Source organism: Rhinoraja longicauda, chromosome 2, assembly GCF_053455715.1.
Source record: "Rhinoraja longicauda isolate Sanriku21f chromosome 2, sRhiLon1.1, whole genome shotgun sequence".
NCBI classification, from domain to species: Eukaryota; Metazoa; Chordata; class Chondrichthyes; order Rajiformes; family Arhynchobatidae; genus Rhinoraja; species Rhinoraja longicauda.
In genome coordinates this window covers 22,996,446-23,022,613 of record NC_135954.1, presented here as the reverse complement: position 1 = coordinate 23,022,613, position 26,168 = coordinate 22,996,446, and the positions used below count along the sequence as shown (strand labels likewise).

At 38.6% G+C, this 26,168-nt stretch overlaps 1 protein-coding gene across 3 annotated transcripts in view; it reads left to right on the top strand.

Annotated features, from left to right (window-relative positions):
- Window positions 1-26,168, top strand: part of exoc2 (exocyst complex component 2) — a 224,901-nt gene that overhangs the window by 31,665 nt on the left and 167,068 nt on the right. The window lies entirely within an intron of this gene.

Here is a 26,168-nt window from a genome sequence, read left to right as displayed (position 1 = left end):
CTTAATATTCAGGGTTATACATCCTATAGAAAGGACAGGCAGGTGGGCAGAGGTGGTGGGGTAGCTCTGCTGGTGAGGGATGAAATTCAGTCCCTTGCGAGGGAAGACATAGGGACTGACGAGGTAGAGTCACTGTGGATTGAGTTGAGGAATTGTAAAGGCAAGAAGACACTAATTGGTGTTATCTACAGACCCCCAATAGTAGCCCGGATGTAGGGTGTAAGATGCAGCAGGGGTTAAAACTGGCATGTAACAAAGGTAATGCCACTGTGTTGTTGGGGGATTTCAATATGCAGGTAGACTGGGAAAATCAGGTTGGTTCTGGACCCCAAGAAAGAGAGTTTGTAGAATGCCTCAGAGATGGATTCTTAGTCTAAGTCTTAGAGCAGCTTGTAATGGAGCCTACCAGAGAAAAGGCAATTCTGGATTTAGTGTTGTCCAATGAACCAGATTTGATAAGAGAACTCGAGGTAAAGGAACCGATTGGAGGTAGTGATCATAATATGATTAGTTTTAATCTGCAATTTGAGAAGGAGAAGATTAAATCAGAAGTGTCAGTGTTGCAGTTGAACAAAGGGGACTATGAAGGCATGGGAGAGGAGCTGGCCAAGGTAGACTGGAAAGGGATCCTAGCAGGATTGACGGTGGAACAGCAATGGCAGGAATTTCTGGGCATAATCTAGAAGACGCAGGATCATTTTATTCCAAAAAGGAAGAAAGATTCTAAAGGGAGTAGGAGGCAACTGTGGCTGACAAGAGAAGTTAGGGATGGAATAAAACTAAAAGAAAACATGTATAACACAGCAAAGATTAGCCAGAAACCAGAGGATTGGGAAACTTTCATAGGACAACAGAAGGTGGCAAAACGGGATATTCAATTATTTTATTCATTTATTCAGATCTGCTATGTTGTTTCAACTTTTTTTTTTGCACATTTAGAAAGTTCAAGGTTGTAATTTAATATTAATTCTTGTATTAATGATGTAACCTATTATCATTGGCCCAGTTTAAAAGAAAAGGAAATTATTTTTATATAAGCACAAAACACATAGTTATTGAACAAAGTTAAGGAAAAAGAACTGCCAAACGGAGTTAACCATGGGTTTTATATGTCAATTGTCATGCATTCGAAAATATATTTAAAAGCAGAATTAAAGGAAGAAAGTTGTATATATTTTAGCTGTAACAGAGTGAAATTATTGGGTATTGCAAGGTCTAGGGTGGTTCTGATAGATGCATTATATTAAAGAGTGCATCTAATTTCGTCAAAATTCTTACTGACCCGCATCAGTCAGAGGAGAGATCCTTTACTGGATTTATTCACAAAATGCTGGAGTAACTCAGCAGGTCAGGCAGCATCTCGGGAGAGAAGGAATGGGTGACGTTTCGGGTCGAGACCCTTCTTCAGACTGAGCTGGTTTCTGTAGTCTGTTATGGGTATGCTTTCACCCAAGTAACAATAAAGGCGTTAAAATAGAAATTGGTATAAAGTCACAAGGAGATGAATAGGAATGGAAGGATGAATGAAACTACATCTGTATGTTGATAATTTTATGGTGTGCTCTTGTATGAAGGGAAGTGGCTGGTTGTGATAGAAGTGCTGCTATGTTTACTATAAAGTACTATTATGTTGATAAAGCTGGTTTAACAGTTTTCACATTTGATTTGTTTTATTAAAACCATAATTGAAATACTCAAGTTGATTTCAAGATGTAAGCTCAGTCAGGGGTACATTGTTAGGCAGTGCCACAATCCCTGCATATTTTCACATCCAACGCAGCTTGTAGGATCAGTGCTAGCCCGTGGTTCAGATCCTGCAGTTGTAGAGGTCATAGCTTTCAAAACATTTCTTAATATAGTGCAGATCCCCACGTATGGATTTTTGTTTTTTGCAGAACAACCATTTTGTTGACGGCTAACATAATAACATTGTACAGATTAAATTGCTAGGTTGTGAAATACTTTTGTATATGATGCCCAGTAAATAAATATTTTATAGATATCATTTGAAATGAACAGTTTGTTGAAGGCTGTGAAGTATTAATTAAACATCCAAACAATGTTAATTTTACAGTGACAGCGAGATTTGCAAGAGCGCCTGTGAAATACTGAAGTGTACAATGTTAGATCTTCCTGTTAAAGCAGAACTCAACTGGAATAGTCTGCTTTCCCCAAAATTCCAATTATAAGTTTACACTACCATCAGTATGGCTCTTGGATGAATTGGGGTACTATTTTGAGGTGAAGTGTGTTAACATTGGAATAAACCAAGTGATATTGTTCCACAATATTATTGATATTAGAAAAATTGTATATGAATAATTTTAAGTTTGCTCTCTTTGCTCTAACTTAATGGCAAAAACATGTAAAATCATACATTTTTGTTATTTTTTTCAAAATTGCAGCTGTGCAATTTGAAAACATTATTTTGAGGGCAGTGGAATTCACAGGTGCAAAGTTCGATTTTCATGCCAGTGAAGTTCTTCAACTCAGTATGGCATTGAAAAGAGTTACAATTGATAACATTTTTGTTTTCTATATTGGGCAAGCTGTGTTTTTCTTGATACACTGACTGACCCGTTGAGTGTTTCTAGCATTTACTTTAAAGAAATTATAATGATCATCTTGACAGCTACTTTGAATCAGACCCATGCCTCACTTAAAGATTGCAATTGCAGCTGCAGCAAGTAGCAGATTTCTGTTGAGATATCTCTATGTTGAATTGCAGACATCACAAGCATTATATTCTTTGTTAAAGCTAAGGTGACGAATAAAGTCAAGTTTATTATACGCACAATTGCAGTGACATACGGTGAAAATCTTGCAATCACGTAGACTCGGATAACACATTTAACTTATCCATAAATTACACAAATTCTGCAAAACAGTGAAAAAAAAGACTGAAAAAAACCCCCAAGACATTAGTGCAAAAATATTCAATTGTGAAACAAGTAAAAGGTAATCCATTGTAGTCTGTTGCTGTGATATGCTTAGCGTTGTGTAGATTTGTTCATGAATCGGATGGTTGTAGAAAAGTAGCTGTTGAACCTTGTAGTGTGGGACTTCAGACTTGTAGTGTGGTACCTTCTGCGCGACCATCGCACCTGAAGAGGGCATGGTCTGAATGGTGGGGATCCTTGAAGATAAATGCTTGCTTCCTGAGGCTGTGTATCATGTAGATACTTTTGATGCTGGGGAGGGATGTGTCTGTGATGGACCGGCTGAGTCCATCACTGTCTGCAGCCTCTTGTGTTCCTGTGCATTGAAATTGTACCGTGCCATGTTACAGCCAGTCAGGACACATTCTACAGTGCATCTGTTGAAGTTTGTTTTAATACTCAGTGACGTGCTGAAGTTATTTATAATTCTAATAATGTAGAGGCACCGTTCACTACGATCTTGATTACATCTATACAGGACGTTAACACCCAGGAATTAGAAGCTGCCTGCTCTCTTCACCCATCAATGAAAACTCTCACGTGGGCTCCTTACCTTTTCTGAAGTCAACGATTAGTTCCTTGATTTTGTTGATTAGGAGCGAGAAGTTCAGTGGTTCTTGGTTCTTGGTCCTCCAAAATATTCCAAATGGATTTTAAACTGGAGGTGGCAGTGTTTCGGTACCATTCAGTCAGGCGTCATATCTGTGTTTTGTTCCTATATGCTGACTGTTCACCACTCATCTCCGGCCACTGTCCGTGGAGCCATGGCCGAATTTATAGCTGCACTGTGGAGTAGTGCTTTGCCACACAGTCTTCCTGTATTGAGAGATTGGGTGGCACTGTGGTGCGGCGGTAGAGTTGCTGCCTTACAGCGCTAGAGTTCCGTGTTTGAACCTAACTGCGGGTGCTTGTCTGTACGGAGTTTGTACGTTCTCCCCGTGACCTGCGTGGATTTTCTCTGGGAGCTCCGGTTTCTTCCCACACTCCAAAGACACACAGGTTTGTAGGCTAATTGGCTTGGTAACATTGTAAATTGTTCCCAGTGTGTGTTGGATAGTATTAGTGTGCGGGGATTGCTGGTTGGCGCGGGATTGAGAGGAATAGATCGGGTAGATGCACTGTCTCTTAGGAGAATCGAGGACCAGAGGACATAAGTTCAAGGTGAAGGGAAAAAGATTTAATAGGAATCTGAGGGGTAACCTTTTTCACACAAAGGGTGGTGGGTGTATGGAACAAGCTGCCAGAGGAGGTAGTTGAGGCTGGAATTTCCCATCGTTTAAGAGACAGTTAGACAGGTACATGGATAGGACAGGTTTGGACGGATATGGATCAAGTGCAGGCAGGTGGGACTAGTGCACTGGGACATGTAGGACGGTGTGGGCAAGTTGGGTCGAAGAGCCTGTTTCCACACTGTATCACTCTGCGACTCTATGATTTGGTGGGCCGAAGGACCTGCTTCCGCACTGCATCTCTAAACTGAACTAAACTAGACATTGAGAGATGTTGTTACAGATCTGCACTGTTTGAGGTCTGGCAATGAGGAAGTCAAGGATTCAGTTGCAAAGAAAGATATAAAGGCCCTACTAGGATCTTGTTAATGAATTTGGAGGGGATGATCATCTTGAATGCCAATCTACTCTATAGTCATTGAACAGCAATCTGACGTATAAACGTAACTGTTATCCAGATGGCCCAGAACAGAGTGGAAAAATTGAATCAATTATCTTAGCAGTAGCCAAGCCAATCAGCTGGGATTCCACGTTTGAATTATATTTAGAAACTCGCATTAAACATTCATTCTTTCCAACATATGCTTGTTTGTTTATGCCATAACGAAGCATTAACACAGACCACAGAAGCTGAAGGATGTACTGAGCTAACAGTAATTCATTAAGTTTAGCACTATTTATTAATAGTTATAATTTCTTTCCCACTTTTTGTGGGTTAGTGTTTAGCGTTCCGACTGTGAAGTGCAAGTTTTCCTAGTTTGGACATTGCTTTGTCAGCATTCAAGAATTATCCATGAGCTATGATTTGACTTTAGACTTTACAGATACAGTGCGGAAACAGACCCTATGGCCCATCAAGTCTTAAACTACAAACCTATATGTCTTTGGAGTGTGGGAGGAAACCGGAGATCCCTGAGAAAACCCACGTGGTCATAGGGAGAACGTACAAACTCCATACAGACAGCACCCATAGTCAGGATCTAATCTGAGTCTCTGATGCTGTAAGGCAGCAACTGGTGGTAAATCTGTGGAACCAGGTTGGTGAATCTGTGGAATTCTTTGCCACCGAAGTTTGTGGAGGCGAAGTCAGTGGTAAGGCAGAGGTAGGTAGATTCTTGATTAGAGGTTATGGGGAGAAGGCAGGAGAATTGGGGAGAGATAGATCAGCCATGATTGAATGGCGGAGAAGACTTGATGAGCTGAATGGCCTAATTCTGCTCCTATCTCTGATGATGTTATGAACTCTGCTGCTGCACCATTGTGCCGTCCTATACTTCTCTCAAAGGAAGATTAAAGTGCCCCCACTCTCTCTAAATAGGGGGCCTGAAGCCAACCTTCAAAAAAAATCCTCCTTGCTTTGCAATTGCTGACATTTTAGAGGTTGTACTGTAGATCTGTACTTGAAGTTTCATTGTTAAAACCATAAGTTCAAACCTGAAAACCATATAAAGAAACAGCTTATTATTGTGAGGAATGGGGCTATGACACAAAGAATACTCGAGGTTTGCTTTGGCTGGGAAGAGGGAAGATATCTGAACAATTAGGATTTTATTTATCCACAGTATGAATCAATGACAAACATGATCACTAGTTGCATAACTCCGTTTTATCAGTATGTTTTGACTTCCTTATACCTGATAAACTTTTCGTTTCTTTAAACTTTGCAATCTGGGATTTTTTTTGTTGGAAAGGAAAATAAATTAAGTGGGAGAGGTTAATTGTAAGTGGTGTATTAAAGTATAACCATTCCAATTCCCTCCACAGATGCTGCCTGATCAGCCGAGTTACTCCAGCACCACATTTACAATATTTAAAAGACATTTGGACAGGTACATGGATAGGAAAGGTTAAGAGAGATGTGGGCAGGTGGGACTAGCGTAGATGGGGCATCTTGGTTGGCATGGACTTTGGGTCGAAGGGCTTGTTTCCATGCTGTATGACTCTGTGACACAGTGTTTTGGTTAAGATTCCAGCGTCTGTAGTTCTTGGTGTCTTTATTTTAAAAATACTATTTATGTAATATACTTAAAGGTGAAACACTCAAAGCACACCCATTAATAGTTTATGAATCATCCTTTTTTAAATTGATGTTTACTTGTTTGATTAAGCTTAGTCTGAAATTGAAAATTATGGGTAGTAATTGCTTTACTTAAGATTTGTTATTCCGTCTCTTATTCCCCCAGTATTCACTTTGCGTAATTAATTCCATAGAATGTTGCATGCAGCAAAGAGTTTTTAATATTTCTGTTATCCAACTTTTTCATAGAACTTATTTTCAGTTTGTGAAACTTCAACAAAGTTAATCCCTTGAGGTTGGAAGTGTCTTGCATTCAGTGCAGACCTGTGGATTGTGAGATGCCTGATCAGACAAATGCAGGACATGGTCAGAGTCAGATAATACAGACACAGGACTTTTGGCCCACCGAGTTTATGCACACATCTGCACAGTTTGTGCCAATGTGGAGAACAATCTGTTTATTTACCCTTGCCTTTTATTATTTCCTGCAGCTGCTCTGAGACATATTTGATCCTGGCATCGGAAAGACGTCAGATAATTCGAGGGGGAAAAAATACACAAAATGGTGGAGTAACTCAGAGTCAGGCAGCATCTCTGGAGAACATGGATCAACAATGTTTTGTTCGGGATCCTTCTTCAGACTGAAGCTGAATGGTTGGGAGATACTGAATCCCATAGACCATTCATTCTATATTTCTGTGTGTTCTTGATCAATAGATTTGGTTCTCAAAGGCATATCGAATGCTTCCTTACCATTTTAAGTGGTCATTGATCAGGGATTCACATAAGTCTGTGGGGCCATTAACATTCTCGAGATGGTGGTAATTTATATCATCGCTGCCTGTTTTGTTAGAGATTACTTGATTTTTGGCAATAAGTCTACCTTTATTGACAGAGAGCAGTGTTTTGCAAAGGACGCTCATTTTGTGTACGTTATGTGTAAGACCCTTTCTCTCTTTGATGACTGAGCTTGGTGTTTGGATGTGCGCATGCACAAGCGTCATGAGAATACCGTTACAGAAGTTGGAACTAACTTGTATCGGGATTGCAGGTGATGTCGGTTGCATAGATTCCCTTTCATTCTGCACATCGACTTGGTTCCAGTAGGATGTTTGTGGGATACAAGGAACATTTCAATGTTCAATGGTTCTTGATTGTCACATGTACGTACATACAGTCTTTTTATGCATATAGTTCAGTAAATTGTTGCAATATGTAAGCCGGATTCGTCCGGATTGTCCAACGACCCATCACGCCTCTCCTTGCCCGGCCACCTTCAGCCTTTGTGCCCCAGGGGTGCTTCCCTCAGTCGACCTAGAGGGCATGGAAGGTAAGACCCCGGTTCATTCTCTGACTGGATCGTGTTCTTGCAACCGCCGTCACCGACTCTCTCCATCCTACTCTCTGGTTCTTCAGTCGTCAGTGGGCATGCAGGGGCCGACTCTTTGCACCTTCCATCCGACCCTGCAACCCTCAATTCAGCGATGCTGATTGAGTAAAGTATGACGCTTATTGAGTAAAGTATGAGTAAAGTATGACGCTTTGCATGAGTCATGGTCTGGAACAAGAATAGGTCAGTTGTAGACATATTACTCAAAATCATGGCTTGCATGTCATCATGTCACTGAAACAAAAGAGGACTGCAGCCACACCAGAGCCGGGGGCTTCACAATCCCTCGTGATTGAAGGAGTCTAATGTCCATTGCAGTCCTAGATGCAGGAGTAGTTCTTTGGCCACTGAGAGGTGGTGTTGAGGCGTATTTTAGCAATGTCTTTTTCTGTTACAGTCAGCAGGAGATCCCTCCGTTGTCAATACAATTGGATTTGTTTCCTTTTGTTGAAGGACAGATCTCTTTACTGATTCTAAATCTGTGACGGACCATTCTTCCTGATAATCTTTCGAAATTTATTGGGGTTACTATCATTTTCCAGGCCTTGATGTTCTTCAGCTGGTCTACAGCCTGTTGGACCACCTTTGATGGCGATGAGGCCACACTGGATAGTTTTTATATGGAATGGAGCCAAGAGTGCTTACATTAAAGACCGAGGCGTGTATATTCTGCAACGCCACCAATGTATCTGTTTAATAAATCATAATGTAAAGCAAATATTCAATAAATTCTTTTTATATATAGACAATGCTGCAAGATCTCAAGCCCTTAGATTGTTCTGTAATTCTTCACATAACTCCTGATGCCAGCAGGCTCCTGTGTCTTTATTAATCACTGTAGATTTTATTAGTGAACAAGATGATGGAAACCAGTCCTGAATAGTCATAGAGTCATAGAGTGATACAGTGTGGAATCAGGCCCTTCGGCCCAACTCGCTCACACCGCCAATAATGTCCCATCTCTACTAGTCCCACCATCCTTTGTGTGGAAAACGTTACCCCTCGGATTCCTATTAAATCTTTTCCCCTTCACCTTGAACCTATGTCCTTTGGTCCTCGATTCCCCATCTCTGGGCAAAAGACTGTGCATCTACCCGATCTATTCCTCTCATGATTTTGTATACCTCTATAAGATCTCTCCTCATCCTCCTGCGCTCCAAGGAATAGACCCAGCCTACTCAACCTCTCCCGAAAGCTCACACCCTCCAGTCCTGGCAACATCCTTGTAATTCTTTTCTGAACCCTTTCAAGCTTGACAATATCTTTCCTATAACATGGTGCCCAGAACTGAACACAATATTCTAATTACGGTCTCACCAATGTCTTATACAACTGCAACATGACCTCCCAACTTCTATACTCAATACTCTGACTGATGAAGGCCAAAGTGCCAAAAGCCTTTTTGACCACCTTATCTACCTGTGTCTCGACTTTCAAGGAACCATGCACCTGTACTAGATCCCTCTGCTCTACAACAGATGCCTACCATTTACTGTGTAGGTGCTGCCCTTGTTCGACATCCCAAATGCAACACCTCACACTTTTCAGTATTAAATTCCATCAACCATTCCTCTGCCTACCTGGCCAATCGATCCAGATCCTGCTGCAATCTTTCACAACCATCTTCACTATCTGCAAAACCACCAACTTTTGTATCATCAGCAAACTTGCTAATCTTGCCCTGTATGTTCTCATCCAAATCATTGATGTAGATGACAAACGGTAATGGGCCCAACACCGAACCCTGAGGCACACCACTAGTCACAGGCCTCCAGTCCGAGAAGCAACCTTCCACCATCACTCTGCTTCCTTCCACGGAGCCAATTTGCTATCCATTTAGTTATCTCACCTTGCATCCCATGCAATCTCGCCTTCCATAGCAGCCTACCATGCGGAACCTTGTTGAACGCCTTACTGAAGTCCATGTACACAACATCTACAGTTCTGCCCTCATCAACCTTTTTTGTTACATCTTCAAAAAGATCAATCAGATTTGTGAGACACGACTTCCCATGTACAAAACCATGCTGACTATCCCTAATCAGCCCTTGCCCATCCAAATGCCTGTATAACTTATCCCTCAGAGTACTCTCCAGTAACTTACCAACTACAGATGTTAAGCTCACTGGCCTATAGTTCCCAGTATTTTCCCTGCAGCCCTTCTTGAAAAGAGGCACAACATTTGCCACCCTCCAGTTTTCTTTTAGGTATATGAAGAGTTTTACTGAGGCTAACTTATTTTGTAGACTGGTTTGAAATTTCTTAACCTATTTTTATACTTTTTAAAAATCAAAATCAATCTTCTTTAATTTAATCAAAGCTTCATACCTGGCTGTTCCAACCTGTTTGAAACAAAAGGTAAATTTAGCAGCCTTTATATATCAGTAAAATATCTATGATTTTCTATGTATCAAACTAATCAAAATGTTTCTGGAGAACATGGATAGGTGATGTTTCTGGTTTTGACCCGTAATATCACCTATCCATGTTCTCCAGAGGTGCTGCCTGACTTGCTGAATTACTCCTGCACTTTGTGTATTCACCAGCCCCTGCAGTTCCTTGTTTTGTATATATTTAAAATGTTTATTGTTTTAATGAGATAGGTCTGGAATGTTTTATTTATATTAAACTATGTAATATCTTTGGAGTGTCTAGTTGTGATAACAAATACATAATTGTTTTTAAAAATTGGTTTCAGTATTTTAGAGATGAGATTTACTATTCAAAAATGTTATTCCATGTTCATTTTAAAATTGGCAGCTACATTATTCCAAAAGATCTCTAAGCTAAACTAAAAGTTTGATAATTCCAGGTAAAGCTTAATGACAAAAGGCATTTTTGGCTCTGAATACTTGGTTTTTAATCTCCGATCTAGAACCAATTGATTATTAGTAGATATTTACAACCTGAGGCAAGTCAGTAACAATAGAAACCAAATCTTTAGTAAAGAATTATATTTCACCCTGCTGAAGTCCATTGAGGATGAATGCGGGTTTGCATTTTTGCTTTCACAAAGGAACTCCAGCACTGTGAGTAAACAGGAATTACCAGCGAGAAGATGTGAATAGAAAATGCTCCAAATACAGTTTATTTGGAGTTAGAAGAAAAAAAAGGTCATTATTTAAGCTGTGGCACTCTGAGAAGATTCACTGATTTGTCTAGATACGTTGTGACTGAAATGTGAATTAGTTCTTCCTGTTTTAATTGCTGAGCAAGCTCAGCAAATTTATGGTTCTTTTAATAGCATATAGTATGATTAATAGCATTTTAATAGCATTTAATATGATTTAATAGCATATTTTCAAATTTCAGGGTCTTGTTTTGCTTTACGGTATTTGAAAACTTTAAAGGTATACCTCTGGAGATAAATGGGCAGCAATAATTAGGGAAGTGCGTATGAACAAAGAGCAAAGACATTGATTGAAAGGATAGAACCTAGACCTTTACAGCCGAAGAACAGGCCCTTTGGCCCACAATGCCTGTGCTGAGCATGATGCAAAATTTAAACATCTCCTCAGCCTGCATATGATTCACATCCCTCCATTTCTGGCATTTTCACACACCTCTCTAAAAGACTTTCAAATGCTATTTCAGTATCTGCCTGAACCAGTTTCAGTTTAGTTTAGTTTATAATCACGTGCACCGAGGTGCAGTGAAAAGCTTTTTTTGTTGCGCGCTAACCACCATCCATGGCAGTGTGTACCAGGCACAGACTATTTTCACTCTGTGAAAAATATTACCCCTTATGCCTCCTTTTTAAGAAAGGAGGGAGAGAGAAAACAGGAAATTATAGACCAGTTAGTCTGACATCAGTGGTGGGGAAGATGCTGGAGTCAATTATAAAAGACGAAATTGCGGAGCATTTGGATAGTAGTAACAGAATCGTTCCGAGTCAGCATGGATTTACGAAGGGGAAATCATGCTTGACTAATCTTCTGGAATTTTTTTGAGGATGTAACTAGGAAAATGGACAGGGGAGAGCCGGTGGATGTAGTGTACTTTGACTTTCAGAAAGCCTTCGAGAAGGTCCCACATAGGAGATTAGTGTGCAAAATTAGAGCACATGGTATTGGGGGTAGGGTATTGACATGGATAGAAAATTGGTTGCCTGACAGAAAGCAAAGAGTGGGGATAAATGGGTCCCTTTCAGAATAGCAGGCAGTGACTAATGGGGTACCGCAAGGCACGGTGCTGGGACTGCAGCTATTTACAATATACATTAATGACTTGGATGAAGGGATTAAAAGTAACATTAGCAAATTTGCAGATGACACAAAGCTGGGTGGCAGTGTGAACTGTGAGGAAGATACTATGAGTTTGCAGGGTGACTTGGACAGGTTGTGTGAATGGGCAGATGCATGGCAGATGCAGTTTAATGTGGATAAATGTGAGGTTATCCACTTTGGTGGTAAGAATAGGAAGGCAGATTATTTGAATGGTGTCAAGTTAGGAAAAGGGGACGCACAATGAGATCTGGGTGTCCTAGTGCATCAGTCACTGAAAGGAAGCATGCAGGTACAGCAGGCAGTGAAGAAAGCCAATGGAATGTTGGCCTTCATAACAAGAGGAGTTGAGTATAGGAGCAAAGAGGTCCTTCTGCAGTTGTACAGGGCCCTAGTGAGACCGCACCTGGAGTACTGTGTGCAGTTTTCCTCTCCAAATTTGGGGAAGTATATTCTTGCTATTGAGGGCTTGCAGCGTAGGTTTACTAGGTTAATTCCCGGAATGGCGGGACTGTCGTATGTTGAAAGACTGGAGCGACTCGGCTTGTATACACTGGAATTTAGAAGGATGAGAAGGGATCATATTGAAACATATAAGATTATTAAGGGATTGGATACGTTAGAGGCAAGAAATATGTTCCCAATGTTGGGGGAGTCCCGAACCAGGGGCCACAGTTTAAGAATAAGGGGTAGGCCATTTAGAACGGAGATGAGGAAAATCTTTTTCAGTTAGAGAGTTGTAAATCTGTGGAATTCTCTGCCTCAGAAGGCAGTGGAGGCCAATTCTCTGAATGCTTTCAAGAGAGAGCTAGATAGAGCTCTTAAAGATAGCGGAGTCAGGGGGTATGGGGAGAAGCCAGGAACGGGGTACTGATTGAGAATGATCCGCCATGATCACATTGAATGGTGGTGCTGGCTCAAAGGGCCGAATGGCCTACTCCTGCACCTATTGTCTATTGTCTTTAAAACGTTGTCGTTCTCAACCTTAATATTATCACCTCTAATCTGACATTTCCACCCCAGGAAAAAGTTTCTGACTGTCTACTCTGTCTATGCCTCTTATAATTTTACGTAGTTCTATCAGATCTTCCCTCAAACTCCAACTTTTCAGGGAGAATAATCCAAGTTTGCCCGACCACTCTTTTATTGTTGATACCCTCTAATCAAGGCGGCATTCTAATCTTCTGCATCCACTCCGAGCCCACACATTGTCCCTACAATGGGGTGACAAAACCACACACAATCTTTGCTAACTTCTTTCTCCTCTCTCAATGCTAATATAGATTCATGATGATGATGAAACATATTTATAGTTTTTTGTTGCTAACCTTTCTATTTTCAGTCATTTCTATTTTTGCGTTATTTCCAGCATTTTGTAGATTGTCTTTTTATTGACGGCCATCTGGGGAAAAGAATCATTTCTTGACTGTTGTGTTGACCGTATAATAACAGAAGCCTTACGCCTGGATAATGATCCAAAGACTTTAACTACATAGCAAGCACGACCTCACGCCTGCACGTTCCACTTACACTAACCCCAATCTCGCAAGCAGTGGTCACTCAAAAGCTAAAGGGGCGTAACTACAAAAGCATGACGCATAACATGAGTGACGCCATGACACTAATCTACATTGACTGATAGATCTTCATGTATGTGCTTATTCACAGAATGCTGGAGTAACTCAGCAGGTCAGGTAGCATCTCAGGAGAGAAGAAATGGGTGACGTTTTGGGTCGAGACCCTTCTTCAGACTGACCTGCTGAGTTATTCCAGCATTTTGTGAATAAATACCTTCGATTTGTACCAGCATCTGCAGTTATTGTCTTATACTTCATGTATATGCTGCTCACTTCCCCAACCCTATCTGAATTGTCCAAAGCCAATGGTTCTGAATGCATAATACAATGCACTTAATGACATACTGGATCTGCAGTTACACATGTATAAGAGAAACCAGCGGAACTTTGAAGCATCAAGCAAATGGTTCTTAAAATAAAAAGGAAATCATCATATATTCACATTTATATTTTCATTGAATTAAAATTAATTGTCATCAAGTGAAGAATATTGATTTGTAGACAAAGTAAAAAAAATTCTCTTTGTTTTTTTCTATTTTGTTCTGTGCAGTACCATCTTGTTCATTTCACCAGCCCTGGCACATTCTCAGTTGGTAATGACTGTTGCCATTACGTTGCTTGCAGAGAGTGCTTTAGTGTTATCTTGATTGTGTATGAAAAAATATTTTGCTCTTGAAACCTATACTGAAATGATGATTTATTAAGAAAACAAAGAAAACGTTTTTCAGTAAATATGGAATGCTGCAACATCACCGTGTGTGAAACGATTGAAAATCATATCAGAAAAGGTCAATATTTCCAAGGAAGGCTGTTATTTTGGTGTTGGTTATTTAGCTTTTAAAGTATTAAATATTTTGCATTAGGAGTACAATAACAATAACATTCTATGATCATAATCAATTTATAAGACTGCATGAATAATTGATAACTACTCCGAAAAACACATCTGCACAATTATTCCTCAGTTATTGATAAATACTAAAATAATGAATATTATTTTCCGGATCTTCTAGTCCCATTTGAATTCTGACGATCACTGTTATGGTGATCTTTAATTAAAATTGCTATTTGAGTGCTGAAGCCTTAAGTCTGAGCAAGATAGCGTGCATTATGTATTGTGTTTATTTTCCGCAACATTAAATCTTTTCCATTTGTGTAGAGTTACAACACAGAGATTGCCGATAAACTCCAGAGGGTATCTTCATTTTACTTTTTTAAAATGGAGGCATGGAGTGGGGAAGGTTTAACACCTGTTATTTCATTGTTTTCTCATGTCCCACATGAATATCTAGAGGCAGGCGATATAGTTTCACGCAGGTGGGACGTATAACTCTTGTTTGGACCACCTAATACAGCTGTTCAAATTGCAATGGTAAAGCTTGATGGTTGACTGCTTGGCTGTCACCTAAATGAGCTGCATACGAGTATGTTCGCAGGAGCAAAGGCATGTACAATGAAATAAATGATGTTTCCCTTATTCTAATTTTGTCCCTCAGCTTCTTTTGTTTTTTGCTATGGGCGAAGTATGAATAAGACTTTAACGTTAGTAATTTAATAATAAGTAATTTAGTAATAATCTGAAGAAGGGTCTCGACCCGAAACATCACCTGTTCCTTTTCTCCTGAGATGCTGTCTGAACCGCTGAGTTACTCCAGTTTTTTGTGTCTATCTACGGTTTAAACCAGCATCTGCAGTTCCTTCTTACACACAATAAGTAATTAGTTGGTTTTTAACATTAGTTGGAGATTCTTTAGTGAATTTAATAGATTTTGAAATGGGAGTTTAGCATCTGAAGATCCAAATAAGCTTGAAGCTGACATTATTTTCAGATGATGAAGAGGTGTTATTTTTTCAGTCATTTCCCATATTACCAAGTAGAACCAAGAGTATTCTTTTGTTTAAAAACAATATTTAATTCATCAAAATGACTGTTTACATAAGCAGAAATTCAGGATGAAGTTACTCTGCCCACAGTTACATTTATTTACGTGGCATAGGTTATTTCGTGCTTGAATTGGATGTGTTCTGTTGCTGTTCGGCTCATTGTTTTGAACACTATGTTGTCCAAACTTCTATAATCGGCAGATAAAATATTCTTCACTAAACAAAATACGGAAATATAATGTAATTTGTTGCTGCTGCCCTTTGATGTTTTACAGTGCTTGTGCACTGAAATACATTTTGGAATCTTTCAGAAAGAATTGTACAAAAGACACTAATTGAAGAAAAAGTTCTGATGCTCGCTACAATTTTACCGAATGCTATACTTATACAACTGTTTTGTGTCGTGGTAATTGTTTTAATTTTTGAGGCCGTTTAAAAAGGGATGAAAAGTTGAGTTACATATTTTTGCTGCTTCTCACATTGAAAGGATTTCAGGCACTATTATTATGCATTAATTATCCAAACATAACCCCGTTTTACCAAATATTTTGTTAAGTGTTAAAGATGTATTTTCATTAGATGAACTCTTTAATAATCCGAGTTGTTGTTATAGTTTAAATATTACATCTCTAAATCTACAGATAAAGAGAATGAATGTCCTTGCATTGTTTTTTACCTTTCACAAACTTATGATGCCATAAGTATGCTATTGCCAGTGAAGTAGTTTTTGGAGTATAATCACTCTGTAAAGTAGGAAACAATGTATACACTTTCTGGATATGATTAAGGCTGAAGGCTGATCGTGCACAGATAATTCAAATTTAAGTGAATAATTCTTAGTTATTTACTCCCAAGGTACTCCCATTAACTCAGTCAGATTCTTATTTGCATTATATTAGGTTCAATAGGAGAGTTAATTGAAGGCCATAAAACCAACTTGTTGTTGCAAGCTTCCAAATTCTTTTTTGCAAGATACCACTGTTGATTAATAATGTTACAACTGTTTGGTGTACTTTCAACAATGTATTGTGAAGATAATTAAACACACTGTTAATGTAGTTTGGAAATAAATTGCTTTGAAAAATCTTAATAGACTTGGTTACTAAAAATTACTTTGACCATAAATTAAAATTGGATTCATTGTGATTGCTATTCTTGCTATAAATTCTATTTCTTTCTTTTGCTGCTTTGCATTTGCAGTTTATGTATTATCTGATTTTTTGAATTTTCACATTATACTCTGCACAAGAAATAGCACATAAGCCTAGTCTATCTGGAAGGTCATGTTTATTTAAATATGACTTGAAGTAGTTTTCAATTTATGCTGTGACCTTGAAATCTTTATTTAAGGTTTGCCTAGCGGCATATAGTAGTATACCTAAAACTAATGGAAATTAACACAGAAAACGTCCCAAGTATTCAAATGCATTCAAATAGCAGATTTCTTTTCTTCTCCTTGCATTTGTTTGCTTTGTTTAATGAGCTTTAATAAATAAATAAAAATCAGTAATGTACATCATGACATTAAATTTAAAAAATGCTTTCAATTTGAATTTTAAATATTTGTATTTTTTAGTGCAGATGGATTCTGAATGAAGAAATTATATATATTTTTGGCATTTTTTGTTGGCATTGCAATTCCCATGGAGATTCATTTTATAACATTATCTCTATAAACCAATGCCTAACTATTTTGATATTGCAGAATAATTCGGGCGATTCTAATGTAATGGCTGTACATCTGAACTGCTCAATATTTGTCAGCTGGTTTCTTAACCTCTTGCTGCAAAAAGCATAACTCTAATAACTTGGTATCTGAGGAGAAAGTCCTGTGTTAAAAACCTTATGTTTAATTTATGCATTTAATTATTTTGATATGAATCGTTGAAAACTTTTTGTTACATTTGGCGAATTAGTTCATTTTGTATCTTCTCGCAATTGGTTAATAGGCAATTAAGTCAGCGGGGGAAAATCTATATATAATAGTTTTAATTTTTATTGTAAAATAAGTTAATTATACATATTGAACTTGGGTAAATAACTGCCTGGTGTTGCTGGACATGTTTTAAAGTAGGAGCACACCAGTTTAATGTGAACCTCCAAATACATTTTATAATTCTTAAGAATTAATATGATTCTTACTTTTATTGATCCAGAAACTCAATTAGATGTTATAATAAATCAATGTTTTCTGATTTTTCATGAAAAAAAGCCAAAATAGAATTTGGGAAAGAATGCAGGATTGTTTTTAAATATTTATCTTTGAAAGAAACTTGAATATTGTTTTCATTTGATACAATGGAATTAAAAACTAACTTTTAATTATGTTTTCTTACAAACTAGAATAATTAAACTAATACAGAAATTGGCCATGGTTTCATTTTGAGTAAGATATTTAATAACATTTTAATAGTGTAGTTTCAACAATTATTTTTATATGGGTTAAATCTTATCAGTAGTTATTATAGATATACAGTAGAACAATCATTTTGTGAAACATTTATGGTGCAAATATAACTTTGAGACCCTTGTTTAAATTGTTCGCTTCCTGACTAGAGATAAGCCTTTTCAATAGGAAACAAGAGCTGTATTGCTCTTTTGAAATATTCTACTCATCTCAATAGCATTGTAAATTTTATTTAAAAATGTATATCACTTTTAATGGATTATTTAAAACAAGGAAGAGCTATGCACCAATGCCATTGCATGTGGAAATGTCATTCTTTCACAATGTTAGGAGCAGATTAAACGTAATATTTTGAATAAATCCTTTCAATCACAAAACTTTCAGGACTTGCATGATTGTATGATAGTCTGTAAATCCTGTAATAAAGCATTATAAGTATTTTTAGGCATCTGATTTTTGCATGCCATGTGGAAAGATTCCCAGAACCCAGATTTAAGGAATTCTGAAAGTCGTGAGATTTGACAACAATGTATGATTTAAGGGGTACTAAGCATTTTTGGATTCTGTTTTTATTAGAAATTTGCATGTTAGATTACATTTTGCAGAAGCCTCTTTTTAATGGATTATAATAATCTCCACAAATACAGATCACATGAAAGTTTCCATGAACTAATGCAGTATTTGTGAGCTTGTGTGAGAATAAATTATGATAATTGATTTGTTACATTGGCCATAAAGTTCAGTACTACAATCCTTTACTTGGTAAAGGTAATCAAATACATTAAACCGATAATTATTTAATATTCTGTTTGTGTGATTTACAATATATTGTGAAACGTTTCTTGAGGTGAGTTTTGTTGGCTGCATGGCCTCTCTTCAACTTATTCTGACAAAGAATAGGGTTCCAACTGGATTTGGGTTTTGTTTACGTCCGAAGATGTTTAGCTGTGCTAACTTGGCTCAGTTAAAAGCACACACTTCTCTGAACTAGAAAGTTAAGGGATCAGGGTCTTATTTCAGGACTTGATCATTATAAAAGTTATACCTAAGTGTAATCATCCTCTATTTTGGTTCCATATTTCTTCAGTGCCTGCATCATCATTGTCAAATGTGACAGGGAGAAGGCAGGAAAATGGGTTTGCATGAGAAAGATAGATCAGCCATGATTGAATGGCGGAGTAGACTTGATGGGCTGAATGACCTAATTCTTCTCCAATTACTTTTGAAGTTATGAGTGTAATGGCAGCAGATTATTGGTAAATATCCATAAAATCTAAAGTTATCAAATTATTAGGAATCTGAAATGTTTCTGCATGGATGTTGCCTGAGCTGCTGAGTAGTTCCTTTTGTTTTAAAATATGGTTTATTCAAATGAACAAAATACAGTTTGTGCAGAGCAGTAAACAATGCTAATTGGAATCCACATTCAAGCAATATTGATATTTGAGTTGAGTGTTTACTAACATCCAGCCTCAGGTCCATTAAGTTAGAATGCTGTTATCCTCCACCAGCATAACTTCGGAAGCTTTTGTATGATTGACATTATAACATTTTTCATAAGTAGGTGAAATCAATTGAATCTAACTAATTATTCACGTTGCCATTGCATTGTTTTGTAATATATTAACCCACTGTAAATTCTGTCCGTGCTAAACAATGGGATTATGATTTATAGCTTGAGAGAATCTGGAAAAGAATGTTAGCAGCACAGAAAAAGTTTCTAAATTTGTTGAGCTTCAAACGTCGTTCAGTCGTGGCCTCTGTTTAAGCACAGTCTTCAGTCATTAGCACTCCCACATGAGGTAGAAGCTGTGCCATTGTCAATACTGGCCTAAAATTATTTTTGTTCATGAAGTGAACCCAAAACAGTTTGTGTATAATTTCTCTGGTGATCAAAGGCTGTCTATGAAGCGGAAAGAAACAGAAAGAGAATTGAATTTTACATTTCCTTTTACACCTGCACGATATCTCACAACCGTTTATAGTCAACAATGTAATCAAGGGATATGGGAAGAAAGCAGGAACGGGGTACTGATTCTGGATGATCAGCCATGATCATATTGAATGGCAGTGCTGGCTCGAAGGGCCGAATGGCCTACTCCTGCACCTATTTTCTAGGTTTCTTTGTACTTATGGAACATAAAACCATTCAGAAGGAACAGACCCTTTGGCCCACAATGTCTGTGCCTATAGTGATGCCAAGCTGAACTAATCTTACCTGTCTGCACATGATCCATATCCCTCAATTGTCTGCATATCCATGTGAATATGTTATTCTCAGTTGTAATGTTAGAAATGTAATTGGGTATTAAAAAAAGAATCAAATAAAAAAGAAAGGGATGTAACTTGATTATTATTGTTTCCATAATAAGTCCACATCTTAATGAATGCATTTCTTGTATGGGTTCTGTGAACCTACAACAATATCAAGGGCAATTTCTTCCATTTGCTTAGTGCAATCAAATTGCAAACACATTTATCATGATAGCCATGATAACCCTGACGCTTTGGGTTGAGACCCTTCAAGCAGCCCAAATTCTATGCCAAGACAACATTAAATTGGATGACACAAAGTGTCTTAATATTGTCACATAGTTATCCATTTTAAAACACTTATTTATGGGGACAATGAACAGGATCAATGAATTTAATTTGTGCTACATTTACTCTTGATCATTGGCAGTGGCATTCTGTCTTTATCAAGTAATTGGAAAGTAAAGACCAAATTGTCAAAATGTCAAAAGATGAAATGGAAAAACACTAAGTTAACGTGTCAATATACTCCAGTCACTGAAGCATCAAACAATTGCTGAGCGTTACCAATACTGTATTGGTTTGAACTTTCAAGCGAGTAGTTACCTGTGAACTGTAACAATACACGGCAATGAGAACTATCCAGTTGAAGCAGACAAGCATGGAGCTGGCACCAGAGTGCTGGCCCTCTGCCTTGGGTTGGCCCGGAGAGAGGAGGAGATGGGTAGAAACAAGGAACAGCTGATGTTGGTTTCACAAAGTGCTGGAGTAACTCGGCGGGTCAGGCAGCATCTCTGGAGAAAAGGAATAGGGGGCGTTACGAGTCGTGACCCTTCTTCAGACCCGAAACGTCACCCATTCGTTTTCGTTTTCGCCTGTCCCACTGAGCTTTTTGTGTCTATCTGTCTATCTTCGGTTTAAACTAGCATCTGCAGTTCCTTCTTACATATTTATCATGAGTTATTTTATGATTTTGTTGCAGGTTATCTGTATAGACAATCTTTTATGTTATCTTAAATGCACTGGCTAATTCATGATAAAAATTAGTATGAGTTGGAGATTTCAGCAATGAACAGCGATTGAAAAGAACCATTGGCTGCTAATAGTGCTATTAGTCGGCATGCTACAAATTAGAATTACTATTCAGTCCAGGCAATAGATATTGGTGTCACCTTTAATGATGGGCAGACCTACTGGTGGAAATGTACTGACAGTGCTTGAAGGCAGAAGCCTCATTTTTGCCTTCCAGAGACACAGTTCAACATAGCAACATGTGCTCTTGTGGTGAGAATATTAATTAATGGAATTAAAATTCATCTTTGGTCACTAGCAAGTAGCATGAAGGTGTTGACCTCAATTTTATTGTCTCTGTTTATTTAGATCATTTGAAACTTTGCACTTTAGTTGCACAAAATAGTGTCCTAATTGAAATAATTCAATTTTATAGGAATTGTATTTTCAATGAGTTTAGTTGCAATGGATAAGTGGTGTAAATTTGCATGTTATTTCATGTAAATGGTGCAGTTACTGTACAAATTGCACCGGCCTTTGATTTAAAAAAAAAACTAAGTTTGGCTGACCAAAGGTGAAGTGTTATCAAGATTTATTCCCACAGAATAGTACCCACTGAGGTGCTAGCAAATCTGGGCAAGTGCATCTTAGCTAGCAATGGCAACATCATCTGATGCGTTGATGTAATAAGATTATTTAAAAAATAAAAACAAATTCATTACTTGAATTAAGACAATATAAGATATTTTTAAAACACACACCGTAACAGCAACTATAAAACTACACAAAAATTATTGGTCAATTAAAAAAAAAAGTAAAATTTCAAGTTCCTGTCATGGAAGTAGTTGATACCAGGGAGGAGGCCATGAATCTCGTGACTCTGAGTAAGCACAGGAGAGAGCAATTTCAGGGGTCCATTTCCTCAGCTCCAACGACAATTCCAAAATAGGCAACTTTCATCTACCTCATAACTCTTGACAATAAGTTCCTGAAGGTTAGTGTACTTCTGAGATTTCTCTATATAAGCCTTAGCCTACATTGACAACCACAGCCATCTTTTCCTTCGTGAAGATGGTATCCAGAATACAACACCAACCATCTTCCCAAACTAAACAGCGTTCTCTAAACTCTAACCAACCTTACGGGGTAAGCTAACGTAAACCTGTTTTACAATGGTGTACATCCCATACACCAAAGCTGTGTCAGTCATTGTATCCGATATTTTATATGAAACATTTCTGAATCACACTTTTAAAATTGTGTCTGGGTGAATTCAGAGTACATCAGATCCAATCGTATTGGGTTAATCTATAATAATGATAGTTGTGAATTCGTAGTTTGCAATATTCAGAGTTGCTCAGTGTCTTTTATTTTTTCATCTCAAATGTTACCTTTGAAAATAATTAATTTCTGCAAGGAGAATAATCGGCAATAGGCTAACAATCATAATTAAGCAATATTCCTACTGGTTGATAATATGTGATTCCATTGAAATACCAGATGTAACATTAAAATTGAAGTTCCCAAATAAGGAATATTGATGTTGGCTTGGCAAAGTGATAGTTCCCATTGCCCTTTTGGCAGAGCATTTTGGACTAAAACACTGCCCATGGGACTCAAACTCATGACCTATGCTGATGGTTGATTCCAATTCAAAGAGAGCACAGTATTGCCAGAGATGTCATCGTTTAGTTGAAAAGTTAAAGTATAGCCGATTTGAAAAGATCCCCTGCATTATTGGCAGAAGAGCAGCAAGTTCTTGTAATGTTCTGGCAAGTCAAGTCAAGTCAAATTTATTTGTCACATACACATACTCGATGTGCAGTGAAATGAAAGTGGCAATGCCTGCGGGTTGTGCACAAAAAGAATTACAGTTACAGCATATAAATAAAGTTAATAAGTTACTAAACATAGCACAAAAAGTGTCGACAAAAATTTAGTCTCTGGGGTTATAAAAGTTGACAGTCCTGATGGCCTGTGGGAAGAAGCTCCGTCTCATCCTCTCCGTTTTCACAGCGTGACAGCGGAAGCGTTTGCCTGATCGTAGCATCTGGAACAGTCCGTTACTGGGGTGGCAGGGGTCCCTCATGATCTTGCTTGCTCTGGATCTGCACCTCCTGATGTATAGGTCCTGCAGGGGGACGAGTGTAGTTCCCATGGTGCGTTCTGCCGAACGCACTACTCTCTGCAGGGCCATCCTGTCCTGGGCAGAGCTGTTCCCAAACCAGACTGTAATGTTGCCGGACAGGATGCTCTCTACAGCCCCAGAGTAGAAGCAATGAAGGATCCTCAGCGACACTCTGAATTTCCTCAGTTGTCTAAGGTGGTAAAGGCGCTGCTTAGCCTTACCCACCAGTGCGGCAATGTGCGTTGCCCACGTCAGATCCTCTGCGATGCGGACTCCCAAGTATTTGAAACTGCTCACCCTATCCACAATAGACCCATTTATCTCGAGTGGCGTGTACGTCCTTGGATGTTTAGCCCTTCTGAAGTCCACAATCAGCTCCTTTGTTTTAGTGACATTCAAGAGGAGGCTATTGTCCTGACACCAGAGTGCCAGATCAGCCACCTCCTCCCGGTAGGCCTTCTCATCGTTGTTGGAGATCCGGCCCACCACCACAGTGTCATCAGCAAACTTGATGATGGAGTTTGAGCTGAACCTGGCCCCACAGTCATGTGTGTACAGGGAGTACAGTAGGGGGCTAAGGACGCAGCCCTGGGGGGATCCTATGTTCAGGGTGAGGGAGCTAGATGTGTGTTCCCCCATCCTGACCACTTGGGGCCTGGCAGTGAGAAAGTCCAGGACCCAGGCACACAGAGTGGGTGCTAAGCCCCAGTTCCAGCAGCTTCTCAACCAGTCTGCTGGGGACTATTGTGTTGAATGCTGAACTAAAGTCAATGAACAGCATCCTCACATAGCCCCCCTGGCTGTCCAGATGAGAGAGAGCGGTGTGTAGAACCTGGGAGACCGCATCATCCGTGGACCTGTTCGGACGGTATGCGAACTGTAGTGGGTCCATGTTGCGAGGAAGGAGGGCGCAGATGTGTATCTCTCAACCAAAACCTCTCGGTATTTATCTCATCACTATTTGTTGGACCATGGATTGCACAAATTAACTGTTGTGTTTATCCATCTGCATCAATGTCTCCACTTCAAAATGAATTAACTGTTTGCAAGGAGTTTGAAAATAACCAAGGAATGTGAATGATGGAATATTTGTACATATTTATTTCTTGAGGTTGTCCACAGCATGACTGGGAATTTGTGAAAGCATTTTCGGCTTCGGTTCTTTTCCTGCACTTTGATACTTTCAGAGCAGAATTAGTGGAACCTCTGTCTGAGGAAGGGTCGTCCCGAAACGTCACCCATTCCTTCTCTCCAGAGATGCTGCCTATCCGCTGAGTTACTCCAGCATTTTGTGTCTACCTTCGATTTAAACCGGCATCTGCAGTTATTTCCTACACACTGTCTAGCTGTGTTGGACTGTCCAAATTTTAATGTTCTGTCTTAGCCTGCTAGGGTCTTTGCATGTCTTTTGATGTATAAACAGAAAAATATTGTGAAATGTGCAATGCTCTATAGCGTAGGATCTTTTATTTCAAGCTTGAGAAATTGCACTTTTGACTGAATTAATAATAACATTTGAAATTTTGAATCTGTCAATAAGCTCTACTTTCTTAAATGTTTCCTCTTTGTACATTAAAGATCACAGTGCATCAATATTTTTTCTTTAAAATTGATTAACGTCTTATAGAATTGGTAATTGTTCAGAATATTCCACATTACAGACTTATAGAGGTTCACAGTTCACTTTCTTTTGTTTATAGGACTGTTGTTTGAATGAAGTACAAATGCATCTCAGTGCTGGAGTAATTTATTCCAAAAATTTTAACTTTAGCTATGGAGCGCTGTATTAATTTTGTTCTTCAGCAAGTCTCTCCTTCACACACAGCTTGCTTTTCCTGTAATTTGTGAGGTGGAGTAGATGCAAGTGTTAGAATCACCATTCATCAGTCATTTGGTTAGGTGAGGGAGAAGAGTGAATGGTGAAAGGCCATGACCAGTGTGTTACCCCAGCAAGGGATGGATTAACCTCCCCCTAAGCCTAATGATTGGAGCCCAGTGCCTTTCCTCACAACCCCCACCTTCCCACCATCCCGGTTAGCTGACAGCTCCTAGACTTTGCGTGCAAGTGAATTCAGCTGGCGCTGTGTGGTCTGGGTGTGTGGTCTCCAGGCTGGCTGAGAGGCTGCTAACAGGGTGGATGAGAAAGACCTTGTCTGTTTACTTTAATTTGCTTGGACGCAGGAACTCTGTCCAACATTTCTGGTGTGCGGCTTCCATAAGCAGCGGCCAGTCCATCACAGCTGCTGCAACAGTCTGAAAGGCTGGGCTGTGCTAATCACCCTTACAGCTCATAGATCAATTTCAAAATGTCACAGACAAGCTAATCTAAGTTGTAAATGGAATTGAGGTGTAATGTTGCAAGTTGGAATTTAATTTTTTTTCCACTGTACCGTGCACTGAGACATTTAAAAAATGTGCTTTGGTTAACAGCGTCATTTAACATTTTCAACATTAGTTCTTGAAGTATAAAATTTGGTTTAGTTTCATTCTCTCTGTGATAAAATAATAGCAAATGCTGAATTATTGAAAATACTTTGTCATTCATGAGTTGTTTTCTCTACATAATTTAAAAAAAACAATTAGAAAAAAACCATAGTCAAAAATTATACCTATAGGTCCATACAAATACATCTCTTTAATGATCCAATAGTAAATATGGGCTCTAGTTTTTTCTTTTTCTCATGCTCATGTCTTTTTTTTCATTATGCAAAATTATTTCTGATAAGCCCAAACAAATGTTCAAAGTCAGTATTGTAAGGGTAGTTTCCTTTGCAACTTGCATGAGTAAAACAGACATTTCACAAATAAAATGTGATTAAATGTTGTGAGTTTGTAATCTTTTGCTTTCCGAGTAAAGTACTAACAACATCACTTAGATTAGCAGGGATGTTTGTTGACCAAGGGCAAGAGGAAATATTTAATGCATTTTCTGTTCAGCAATTAAGCGTTCGGTACACTGCAGAAGAATATTTGGTTTTAGTATTGGGTGGTGATTTCTGTCCGTTCAATTTGCTGTTCCTAACTGTAAACACAAGAACAGTATAATAAAAGTTCAGGTTTTGCGCAGTGCTGTTAAGTTTCAACTTATTTTTTTTTGGCTCTGTTTACAA